Genomic DNA, 13,370 nt, shown 5'->3' with positions numbered 1-13,370 from the left:
ACTAGCAAAGCCCAAGTTCCACTCCCTAAGATTAGGTTCACCTGGTCCAGGGTAGGGCCGTAGCATCTGAGTTTCTAACACTCCCTAGGTGATTCTAAGGTGCACTTTTTTTTTTTTAATAGAGATGGGGCTTCTCCATGTTGGTCAGGCTGGTCTTGAACTCCTGGCCTCAGGTGATCTACCCACATTGGCCTCCCAAAGTGCTGGGATTACAGGCGTGAGCCAACGCCACACCTGACCTAAGGTGCACATTTAGCAAATGTGAGAACCACTTTACTAAATGAAGAGCTTGCACAAAACACCCAAACACAGTGCCTCTCCAGGTACGGTCCCTGACCAGTTGGCAGCCTCAGTGTCACCTGGGTGCTTATTAAATATGCCCAGCCCCAGGCCCCACCCCAGACTACTGAATCAGAAACTCTGAGGATACGACCCAGAGGTCTGCTTTTTCAGAAGCCCTACTCTGATTCTGATGCCCTCTCAAGGCTGAGAAACTCTGCCTCCGCAGACAAATTCTAGGAGCAGCTAATTCAGAAACTAGAAAATACACCTGGTTAAAAAGCATCAAGAACATCGTTCAGCCTCCCTGGTGATCAAAAGAAAGGCAATGTAAAAACAGCAGTGAAATCCCATGTGACATCTGTCAAATTGGTAAATTTCAAAATAAGGCAAAGAAATGATAATCCTTTATGACTCCCTTTTCACACAACTAGGTTAATACAACCATCTAGCTTACCAAGGACTGAGGCTCCCAGAATTTGAGGCTTTCTGTGCTAAAGCAGGAAAGTCCCTGCAAGCCAGGACCGTCCATACAAGACTCGTTAGATTGGTATCATTATGGCTTACTCTCTGTTATCCCCATTGTACTGCAATCCATAGGGACAGGACCCTGTGTATCTTGTATTATAGAGCAGAGGAGAATGAGTGCTGAGTTCAGTCTGTCTGGCTTCAAGTCCAAACACCACAGATTATCAGCTGTGAGACCTTGAACAAGCTATTTCCACTTTCTGAATCTCAGTGTCCTCATCTGATAAATGGGTATGATAAGAATGACACAGGACTGACCTCGTAGAGATGTTGTGAGAATTGAACAGAAGTTACTGCATGTGACCCACTTAGAATAGTGCTGGGCATATTGAGAGTGCACGATGATGTCAGCCACAATTATGAAAGACTGGAAACCCCATTTGAGAGATTGGAGGTAACCGCGTGGTGACCCAGAAGCGGCAGGTGGCTGGATTTTCTGGATGGTGGATAAACAGCAGTCTCTTGCTGCCTCCAAAGAGTCAAGAGGGAACTTTTCAGGCTGAGGAAGATGACACGGGGAGGGCTGCAGGCTGCCTCTGGGCTCCCCCTTTCTGGGTTCTCTACTCATTTCCCCTTAGATAGACTCCCCAGTGCCCAGGGTGCTCAGGGCTCCTGGCCTAAAACTACACTTTCCATTGCATTCTCACTTGACAAGGCCCGGGACTCTCACTGGACACTCCACCACGGTGCCTCTTCTGAGTAATCAGGACCAAGCTTCTAGCGCAGGGTAGATACTTTGGAACTATTTGTTAAATTATTGATTTTAATGAGTCTACATCTCTCTCTCAATCTCTCTCTCTCTCTCTCTCTCTCTCAATAGGGCCTCTCTCTGTCACTAAGGCTGGAGTGCAGTGGCACAATCTCCACTCACTGCAACCCCAACCTCCTGGGTTCAAGCAATCCTCATACCTCTGCATCCCAAGCAGCCAGGACTACAGGCATGTACCACCACACCCAGCTAATTATTGTAATTTTTTTAGAGATAGGGTCTTGCTATGTTGCCCAGGCTGATCTCAAACTCCTTGGCTCAAGCAATCCTCCCTCCTCAGTCTCCCACAGTGCTGGAATGACAGGCATGAACCACTGTGCCCAACCTAAATATCTTTTTAGTTATCATCATTTATCAGTGCCCAAGACCCTCCCAGGTGTCTTCCTGTTGAGCCATGAACCAGGAAGCAGAATGGCCATATACAAAACAGCTCCACCTGGGACTCCCCCAGGGGTCCTCCTCTCCCCATTCCCTGCCTCGGCTTGAGAGACAGCAAAGGGAAAGATAACACGCTGGATGCAATGGTCAGAGGCCTAAATCGTCTTCTTACCATCCTTGTTAGGAAGCCAACACAAGAGCCCTGTGTCCTGGCTCCTCAATGGCATTGCACATATTCTCTAAGCTCTGAGGCGCTAAATAGCCTGGTTGTCTTTGCATGTGGAGTTAACCATGAAGTTAGGTTTAATGGGAGCGTCCGTCCAGAAGAGAGCACTTGTGAAATCACAGAAGGCTGAATTCACCCCACTCTTCCCCTCACCCAGCCCTCTAGAAGGGATCATTTTTCCTGTGTGCCCCACCAGGACACGCCACCACCAACACTTCAACAAACCTGCTCATCAGTTTCCCTTTCCTGGCATGTGAGTTTTTGAAGGACAGGGACCCTGTTCATTCATTGTTTAGGTGCCTGGTACTACCCTAAGCAAGGCAAGCAGAGAGGAATAAGACACAGCTGAGGAATTTAGAACCAGGAGCCTCCTGTCTTACTTCTGCATCCCTGGCATTTGATACAGGGCCTAGCAAAGAAAACACGAGTCTGTTAAACAAAAGGATGAAAAATCCCTAAAATGACCCCAAATCAGGCTACAGAAGGTGCCGCAACTACAATCCATTGTAGCACTGCTGAGGCAGCCTAGGCCCCTTCCCCGCCCCCGCCCCCGAGGAGAGGCAGCGATGGGGACAAGAGGGCACTGAGTCACATAAAGACGGAAGGCATCCTTCATGGGGCAGATCAACAGCCGTGCAGCCAGCTAGTGTTCTCAGCCCAGTCCTGCCTTTTGTGGAAGGCAGCTCTGCAAAGCCAAGACCTGCTTTTCAGGAGCAGAAGTGGAGTCACGATGTCAGTGTTCTTTGGTGTCATTTTATTTTTCTTTTTAACAAACATTGGGTCACACAGTACGTGTTATTTGGTAACTTTGGCTTTCACCACCCAGCACTTACCAGCTGTAACGAATATTTTTTCCAGATTACTAAATTTACCAATTAAGCACCTTTTTTTTTTTTTTTTCCCCCGAGGCAGGGTCTTGTTCTCCCATCCAGGCGGGAGTGCAGTGGCGTGATCACAGCTCACTGCATCCTTGGACCCCTAGGCTCAAGCAATCTTCCTACCTGGGCCTCCCAAAGCACTGGGATTCTAGGCGTGAGCCACCACATCAGCCTTAAGCACCCGTTTTAATGGTTACATAATGTTCCATCTAAGGAATGTATACTACCCTTTACTTAACTATTTCCCTGCTTTGAGATTTTAGCATGGTACCAGATTTCCACTATAATAGATATCTCTATCCTCAAATCCTTAAGAAAAATTCCTAGAAGAGGAATTGCGGAGTCAAAGAGCACAAGCATGCTAACCGCTGGTGATGGTTATTGCCTTACAGAAAGATTTCCCGGGAGGAATGTATGAACAGGTACCCCCCACCCTGCCCCACCATGAGCAGAGGTGGACAATTTTGTACAGATCCACAGCCTTTGTCTGAATCTCTTGGGACCAGAGGTGATTCAGAAGCCAGGATTTCCTAGAGAAACACAATGTGAATTCTGTATACCCTGTCAGATTCCCAGCAGGGTCTAGGGCAGACCCACAATGTAACTCACTCATATTTCTCCCAGAAATCATGTGAGCATCCACAATAAGTGAGATAAGTCAAGACCACAACGAGCCTGGTTGCAGCTCAGGGCAAGTTGTACCAGGATAAAACTTTGTTTTCAGAATTTATGCATTTGGATGTATGGAGAGTATGCACCCATGTAACGTTGCTCTGCTGCTTTGCAAGGGAAATTGGCTGCAGGAAGACAGAAAGAGGTAATGCAGGAGAAAGACGAAGTCATCTGCTTCGGAGGAAAATCTGATCTGGGTTGAAATCCTGGCTTCACCTACAATAAGCTGGGTGAGCCTGGGCCGGTGGCTTGCCCCTTCCGGGCCTCAGTTTTGTCATCTCTGAAGAGTACACCAGTGCCAGAGCCGTGGAGATGACAAAAGATGAAGTGTACGCCACGCTTCGCATACGCCTAAGTGGCACTGAATCGACAGCCTTCAACAACTTGCGCTAGTAAATGGCAGAGCTGGGAGGTGACAGCCTCAGCTTTGCCTGCAGTGCCAGATTGGACTAGCTGAACACTGATACCCTTCTCATCTGGCCACCCCCAAAGCCAAAGCCCAGAATTCCCACTGTAACTCACCCAAGCAGAAGGTCCAAAACTTTGGGTCGAAGGAAGGCCCAACAGGAGCCGCAGTGGAATTTCTCTCAGTGGCCCCAGATGACTTCTGCCCACCTTGGTGGCGCTGGGGCACTCTGTCTCCCTGGCGCCCTACTTGGGTGGGGCCAAGCCCAGGCCAGCCCCACCTGGACCTCCCCGAGACCTATTTTGGTGTCCCAGCATGTGGTTTTTTTGCAAATGAAGGCCTGGACAGTTTGACGCTACAGTTCCAGGAGCGGGCCAGCCCACTCCCCCGACCCCACCCTCTTCGGGCAGGACACCAGCAGGTCCCACAACACGTCAAGCTGCCTTGTTAAGCACAGGGGCTGTCCAGCGGGAGGGGGTGTGAGAATGGGCAACTGTGTGGTGTCCTCTGTCAGACCGCTAGGGTGGGAGGGGAGTGTGGGGGCAACAGGGGTGGCCAGAAGAGACACAGGCATGCAGGGACAGGGTGGAGGGATGGCAGGGACAACGCGATGCCTCTTTCTATCTCATCCTACCCCCACAGACCTGGGGGAGTACAAAAATCACCCCTGGGTTATTTACAAACTTTGAAAAAAAAAATAAAAAGAAGGAGGAGAAGGAATAGCAGGAAATAAAGGCCTGAAAAGACCTCTGTCGAATCCCTGCTATTTACAAAGCTTCACCAACACAGATTCTAGCACCTCCGTTGCTAAAGGCTCTTTGCACTGAGAACTCTTTCTGAGATGAGCTTGCGTTTGCCAAGAATAATTTTGCCAGGTCCGAGTTGCTATCCACCAGGAGGTGGGGAGATGGAAATTTCCAGAAGCCCCCTATCCAATGGAGCCTTTCACAGCTCATCCAATAGAACCTGGAAAATAGCAAACCACCAGCTCATCCGTTTAGAAAGTACTACAGGGGTTTCTTTAAAAGAGTTTAAAACATATTCTAGAATCCACTGTAAAACATTACCAAAGGCGTTTCTTAATTGCTGCTAATTTTACACAGCAATGACTTTAACTCTAAATAGGCCTTTTAATCTTCATCTATGTAGACATACATGTTTACATTCTTTAAATCACAGTATTATTAAATTTCATTTAACAACATCCCATAACCCCGTTCTCATGGCTTCAGAGTCCTCTTGTTAATTTTAATAATAGCCTGCCATTTCACTGTATTCATATACCACAGATTTCTTAACCAGACTATACAAAACAATTTTCCACCATTATAAACAATATTGCAATGAACATCTTTGTGCATATGCTATTTTCACATACCAGCTGCTTAAGTTAATTTTCAGTCATTTGCTAAGCATATGTTTATTGGGTAACTACTACGTACATTAAGCCCTAGGGATAAATGAATAGAACAGATACAGTCTCTGCCCCACAGTCTAAATGTTCTATATTTTAATAATTTTTGGATCTTCCTATGTGGGGCTCAAATATATATATTTTTAATCTTCCAAATTAAAAATGATACATTTGCAGCTGACAAAGCATAGACTGAGCCCTGCATGCTACAGGAGCAGATGTAACACAAAGTTTCCCTACATTGTTGGAGGAAGGAGCTGGTGAACCACACTCCTCCCTTGCCTACTCATGGAGCCTGCCAGGGTCCCAGAGAGGGACAGAAAAGTGGCAGCTCATTTATACAAGAGGTAGGCTGGGGTCCAGGCACGGTGGCTCATGCTTGTAATCCCAGCACTTTGGGAGGCCAAGGCCATTGGGTCACAAAGTCAGGAGTTTGAGACCAGCCTGGCCAATATGGTGAAACCCCATCTCTACTAAAAATACAAAAATTAGCCACGTGTGGTGCAGGTGTCTGTAGTCCCAACTACTTGGGAGGCTGAGGCAGGAGAATCTCTTGAACCTGGGAGGTAAAGGCTGCAGTGAGCTGAGATGGAGCCATTGCACTCCAGCCTGGGCAACAGAGCAAAACTCTGTCTCAAAAAAAAAGAGAGAGAGAGAGAGAGATAGGCTGGGGAATGGGAGGCTGGGGACAACGTGCAAGGCTGCCAAGACTGCACCCCAGAAATGAACTTGCCCATCCATCACAGGGGCTGGTGGTGGGGGGCCTCTGCAGACCTCCATCCACCCCCCATACACATCCTGGGCCTGCCCCTCTGCACCAATGTTAAGTGCAGGGATGAGCTGAGCATGCTCACTCTTTCTTCTAAGCTCCCTAAATCAGGGAACTCTCTCCTTTCCTGACAGAGGCCAGGATGCTGCTCCCCTCTGGGAGCCCTTCTGCATGGACATGTAGACGGGGGCCCTGAAGGTCATGGCTAAGGTTGACCAGTCTCTGCTGCTTACAGCTCCCTTCCCCACCCGACACGCACTCCTGACACCCACCTCCTCTCAAAGGCCAACCTGGCTCTGCCGGGCTTCCGGGGCCTTGTCAGAGGTCCTTCCGGGCCAGGGAAGTCTCCAGACTGCTGGTGCAGCACCCAGGGGCTGGGAGATGGCTGGAAGTGGCGGGGGGCAGGGGAATGGCAGGATTCCCTCCTCAGCCAGCGTCTGCTTCCACCCTTCTGTGCCTGGGGCTGCCATTCAGGAAGGTGGTGGATTCAGGGCAGATAATCAGGAGGCAAATCCCGCTCCATCAGCTGAAAGCTGATTTTCTCTTGCATCGTCGCGGCTTCAGCACGGCTGAATTCACCGATTGAATCCGTCCTCTCTGCCAGGCATAGTGCTGGCCTTTTTGCATCTTTGTCCTATTGGATCCTCTGAGCAGCTCTAGGGTCCAGGAGCATTTGTCATTTCTCCTTCACACATGAGGGTGGATGGCTTCTCTAGGATCCCTCTACTAATGGGCAGCGACTGAGTTCAACCCAAAATGTGTCTGACTCGAGTTTTGCTTCCCGGCCTTTCTGCTCCTTTGTATATACAGCACCTGGTAAGCCTTCCCCACCTTCTTCCCAGTCTCTTGCCTTCTTTCCTGAAAATGCATGAATTGCTTTCGAAACCATACCTTGCGTTAACAAAGAGGAAAGAGGTTCTCAAGGTGTCTTTGAGACCAGGGATCCCCAACCTCCAGGCTGTGGACCGGTACCCGTCAGGTCGGTGTCCAATTAGGAACTGGACTGCTCAGCAGGAGGTGAGCTGCGGGCAAGTGAGTGAAACTTCATTGGTATTTACAGCGCCCCCTATCCCTGGCTTCATCACCTGAGCCCCGCCTCCTTTCAGATCATTGGTAGTGGTAGACTCTCACGGGAGCGTGAAACTTATTGTGAACTGGCCATGCGAAGCATCTCAGTTGTGCACTGCTTATGAAAATCCAACTAATATCTGATGATCTGAACAGTTTTATCCCCAAATCGTCCTCGCCCCCCTCACCGCCATCCTTGGAAAATTTGCCTTCCATGAAACTGGTCCCTGATGCCAAAATGTTGGGGACTGCTGTCTTAGACCACACAAGACATTCATGGTCATAGTCAGGAAAAAAGCAGCATCCCGGCTGGGTGTGGTGGCTTGTGCTTGTAATCCCAGCACTTTGGAAGGCTGAGGCTGGTGGATCCCGAGGTCAGGAGTTCGAGACCAGCCTGTCCAATATGGTGAAACCCCATTTCTACTAAAAAATACAAAAACTAGCTGGGCATGGTGGCGCATGCCTGTAGTCCCAGCTACTTGGGAGGCTGAGGCAGGAGAATCGCTTGAACCAGGGAGGAGGAGGTTGCGGGGAGGCAAGATTGTGCCACTGCACTCCAGCCTCGGTGAGACTCCACCTCAAAAATAAAAATAAAGCAGCATCCCTCATGGCCAGACCTTCCACCTGCTGCTGGTTAACATATAAAAATCACCAACACTAACATAGCACTTTCTAGGTTATCCCTGTCCTCACTATCTTACTCACCCGAAGTTACCTGAAGTTACCTTATTTATTCGTTAACTTTCCTTACTTCCCTGCATTAACCTGTTTTGTCCTTCTGACAACCACACAAGGGAGGTGCTGCTATTACCACCCCCATTTTCCAGCTGAGGACCCTGGGCCTCCGTGCGCTAGATGTGGGAGAAGCATCCCACCTCCTGTGCCCAGTAAAGACAACCAAACATGCCTCCAGACATTGCTAAATGTCCCCTGCAGGGCAAAGTCGCCCTGGTTGAGGATCATTGCTCTGGAACAGTAAGGTGAGAAATTCCAATACAGTTCATTTATGTCAATTAGCCAAAGAAGGGGTCCTTCAACCTCCCACTTGAATTGAGGCTGTGAACAAACATGTTGGCCAAAACACAGTCCCAGGTTTCCACTTCCTATTGAAGAAACAATCTTAAAAAGATTGCCAGGCGCAGTGGCTTATGCCTATAATCCCAGCACTTTGGGAGGCTGAGGTGGACAGATCACCTGAGGTCGGGAGTTCGAGACCAGCCTGACCAACATGGAGAAATGCCGTCTCTACTAAAAATACAAAATTAACTGGGCATGGTAGTGCATGCCTACAATCCCAGCTGCTCAGGAAACTGAAGCAGGGAAATCACTTGAACCCAGGAGGCAGAAGTTGCAGTGAGCCAAGATTGTACCACTGCACTTTAGCCTGGGCAACGAGAGCGAAACTCCAAGGGAAAAAAATGAGGGAGAAATTAGATCTGGTGCACATTCTAATCTTTAAGCCATCTGAACATCTGGGCAAGTGCACAATCCAAACACCCTCAGCGGAAGAGGGGTACTGGAACATGAGCCATTATTGCCATCTTGGCTGTCACCGAGCAGTTAGCAGTGCCAGAAAGTCACATGTCCCCACGGTCAGGAGTGGGTCTTTCCACCTGAGATTGCTTTGCACAAGTGTGACATTTGATCACTTTACAAACACTGAAGGCTGAGCATCCTTAAAGTCACTTAGCTTCCCTGAGCCTCTATGCTACATTAAGGCTGGAAAGGCTTCTCCTTTTGTGCTGGACAGAATGGATCCCTGTGGTGTCTTTCCTCCAGCTCAGAGATCCATCCTCCTCCTCATCATGAATGCACAAATGCATCTAGAAACAATACACTGAGAGCTATCACAAACCAGGCATCCTTGGAGATGTCACTCCTTTCTGAATCCCACCGGGACTTTTAGGTGCCATGGCCCTCTTTGGAGTTCTTACGGAGAGCAGCCACCATCTCCCTGGAAAATGTACATTAGCACAGCATTTTGCATAAGGTTTCAGGGGCTTCATGGGGGATCCCTTTGGGAGTGAGTGAACCAGGTCAGGAATATTTATTTGGTGGCCTCTCAGACTGCTTTCAATTCTAATTTCTGTTCCTGGAGCAATGGTGGCCTCGTCGGGGAAACCCGGAGTCGGAGACCTGGGAGAGAGGGTGACTAAAGATGGAAACTGAGGTAGCATGAATAGCACCATCGCAGGGTGGGAAAAAGCTCCTCATGAGCCAAGCTGTCAGCTTTTCTGTTACTTCAAAGGGAAAGCCTCAACTGGATTCAAAAGCCCCTTTACCCTCTCCTTCTGCTGGTGAATCCTCCGCAGCAGGGAGAAGCCTCAGGTGTAGCAACTTCAGCTGGCAACAGCATCTAGCCAAAATCTAATGCCAAGGTTTTGTTTTCACATCTTTTTCCCCAAAATTCTTTGTTCTTATTTAATTCCAAAAGCCAAAAAAGTATAAGTGGAAATACACAGGAATATTCCCTAAAAGTGGGCCCTCACCCTTACCCCTAGCCGTGGGTTCTTCTCTCCACAGGCAATCTCTATGTGCCTCTTAAGTGTCCCTCCGGAAATACCTTATGTGTAATGCAAGCTACAGAAATATGTTTTTTACATTTATTTTAAAAATTAGTCTCTATTGGCCGGGCACGGTGGCTCACGCCTGTAATCCCAGCACATTGGGAGGCTGAGGTGGGCGGATCACAAGGTCAGGAGTTCAAGACCAGCCTGGCCAGCATGGTGACATCCTGTCTCTACTAAAGATATAAAAAATTAGCAGGGCGTGGTGGCGCATGCCTGTAATCCCAGCTACTCAGCAGGCTGAGGCAGGAGAATTGCTTGAGCCTGGGAGGCAGAGGTTGCAGTTAGCCAAGATTGTGCCATGGTACTCCAGCCTGGGTGATGGGGCCTGACTCCATCTCTGACCAAAAAAAAATTAGTCTCTATTTATGGCAAATGAGACTGGTTTCCATTTATGGATTCAATCTATGGGTGTCTTTTAAAATAAATGTGTTTACACTTAAAGGAAGTAGGAATCACTCTGAAGTATAGTGTTAGCAAATACATTGATGACAAAACGTGTGCGACCGAGGCATGCAATGACACAGAGCGAGAGTTGTGAAGCCCACAGGATCTGCTCCTAGCTCTGCTCTCTGCAGTGGGGGAGGCTGGAAGGTCCTCCATTTAGATCCAGGACCCCTGCTTAAGAGCAGCCCCTGACAAGTTCCCTTCTTCATCTAGGAAGCACAGAAGCCCCAGTTGGGGGCACAGACCCTGGCGAAAAAGGTTCCTGGCCACTGAAGGCATCTGTAGATGGGACTTGGCCAGAATGTCAGGAGCGTTTGGGGGCTGTCTGTCTCTATTGCTACATCCAAGGGATGGCGGTTCAGGCTAGATCATGTCTGATGTGTATTTGCTTCCAGAAAGAACATATCACCTGAATGCTGTCCCTTCCCATGCTGCATGGGAGGCCTGGGTGCAGGTGTGTAAACACACATGTATGTGTGCCTGTGAGTCCAGGGTGTGAGCCTCTCAGTAAAGGAGCAGAGAAGCTGCAGAAACAGAGCAGTGACTCAAAACTCCCTGTCTCCTCACGGTGCGGGGCTCTCCAGCAGCACTTAATAGTTATCCATAAAATGTGAATACTTATGCATGAATGAATTTCGCTATAAATACAATTAGCAATCTCGTTCTTAGATACAACACCTCATGAATCTAATGAACAAAGTTTATAGAGAGCCACATATCACTATTCATAACTAAATTCAGATTTCAGGAGATGTGCATGAGGCAGGACAGACAAGCCCTGAAATTGGGGCTTAGCCTGGGAAGGTTCTTGGCTTCACTCAGGAAAGAATTCAAAAGCAAGTCAGTGGTAGAAGGAAACAGCTTTATTGAGGCAGCAGCGTCACAGCTCCATGTCTGCTCCTGCAGAGCAGGGCTACCCTGTAGGCAGTGTGCTCAGAGTAGCAGCTCAGAGGCCGTTCTGCAGTCATATTTATATCTACTTTTGATTCCATGCAAATTAAGGGGCAGGTTATTCAGAAATTTCTAGAAAAGGGATGGTAACTTCTAGGTGTTGCCATGGCAAGGGTAAACTGGCATGGCACTGGTGGGTGTGTCATACGGAGAGGTACTTTTGCCTCTCCCCTTGAAGTACCAGATTGGAGACTGGTACTTCAGCCAGTCTCCAATCTGGTCCAGAGGTTGAGCCCTGCCTCCAGAATAGAGTCCCACCTCCTACCTCATATGCAGACTGTCAAAATCAGCCCACATAACTCAGAAGCATGTACAATTCTTATCAACAGCTTTAAAAGCTGTGTTGAATTCCAAAAACACGGGACATTTTTACCATGGCATAGTACAATTCTGAGATTAATTTCAAAAGGGCAAAATTAAAACATGCTCAGAAATGCATGCAACTGCCATAAATAGTCACTATATATACCATTGACAGTCACTTACATAATAACAGGTTTGATTTTCCTAAAGCCACTGGATTCCTGCTCATTCAGTGGTTGGAGGGATCATGTGACTCTCCTACCCAGCTGAACCTTGGAAAAACCTACCAGAGCATCTGGCAGAGAGATGTTCACTGGGAGATAAAAGCTCCAAGTTCCAGGTACTACCTTCAAATAAATGTGTGCCTTGCTTCTCAGCAAGCCTTGAGAAGGCTGAGGCCACACCACAGAACCAGGAGTCTTATGTTTGTTATACACCAAGGTAATTTTTTAAATAGACTTTATATTTTAGAGTAAGTCTACATCAATATTGAGCAGAAGGTACAGAGATTTCTATATACTCCCTGCCCACATACATGCACTGCCTCCCCAACTATCAACATCCCCCATCAAAGTGGTCTATTTGTTACAATTGACAAACCTGCACTGACACATCATTATCATCCAAAGTCCGGAGTTTACATTAGGGGCCACTCCTGGTGCTGCACATTCTATGGGTTTGCACAAATGTGTGATGAGATGACATGGATCCCCCATTTTAGTATCACACAGAGTAGTTTCACTGCCCTAAAAAAAAATCTTTTTTTTTAGGCTGGGTGCGGTGGCTCACGCCTGTAATCCCAGCACTTTGGGAGGCCGAGGCAGGTGGATCATGAGGTCAAGAGATCGAGACCATCCTGGTCAACATGGTGAAACCCCGTCTCTACTAAAAATACAAAAATTAGCTGGGCATGGTGGCACGTGCCTGTAATCCCAGCTACTCAGGAGGCTGAGGCAGGAGAATTGCCTGAACCCAGGAGGCGGAGGTTGCGGTGAGCCAAGATCGTGCCATTGCACTCCAGCCTGGGTAACAAGAGCAAAACTCTGTCCCAAAAAAAAAAAAAAAAACTTTCTTTTTTTATTGTTGTCGTTGTTTTTTGAGAAGGAGAATCACTCTGTTGCCCAGGCTGGAGTGCAGTGGCACAATCTCAGCTCACTGCAATCTCCACCTCCTGGGTTCAAACAATTCTCCAGCCTCAGCCTCCTGAGTAGCTGGGATTACAGGCACCCACCAGCACACCCAGCTACTTTGTGTATTTTTAGTAGAGATGAGGTTTCCCCATGTTGGCTGGTCTTGAACTCCTCACCTTGTGATCCACCTGCCTCCGCCTCCCAAAGTGCTGGGATTAAAGGCATGAGCCACTGCACCTGGCCAAAAAAATCTAGTTTTTATATACCAATTTTTTTTCACTGAGGTATAAACTATAAGCTTTTTCTCATATCATTAACTACTTTCTGAAAAACAAGATTTAAACATCTGTATTAGTTGGAATACAGGGTAAGCAGCTATGTCAGAGACCCAAAGTTCAGTGTCTTCAAAAAGTAGTCTATGTAAGACGTTCGTTCTTTCCCATCCAGCAGATGGAAGTGCGGGTGGGGGATGCTACAGGGTGTGGGTCACCATGGCCCTGGTTCCTTCCAACTTGTTGCTCAGCATCTGCTTGCTTCTTGACTCATCTGCTTGCTTATGGCTGGCCTCCAGACCTCCAGAGTGGG

The sequence above is a fragment of the Callithrix jacchus genome, chromosome 9 (genome assembly GCF_049354715.1).
Source record: "Callithrix jacchus isolate 240 chromosome 9, calJac240_pri, whole genome shotgun sequence".
Lineage (NCBI taxonomy): Eukaryota > Metazoa > Chordata > Mammalia > Primates > Cebidae > Callithrix > Callithrix jacchus.
This window is presented reverse-complemented; position numbering follows the sequence as displayed.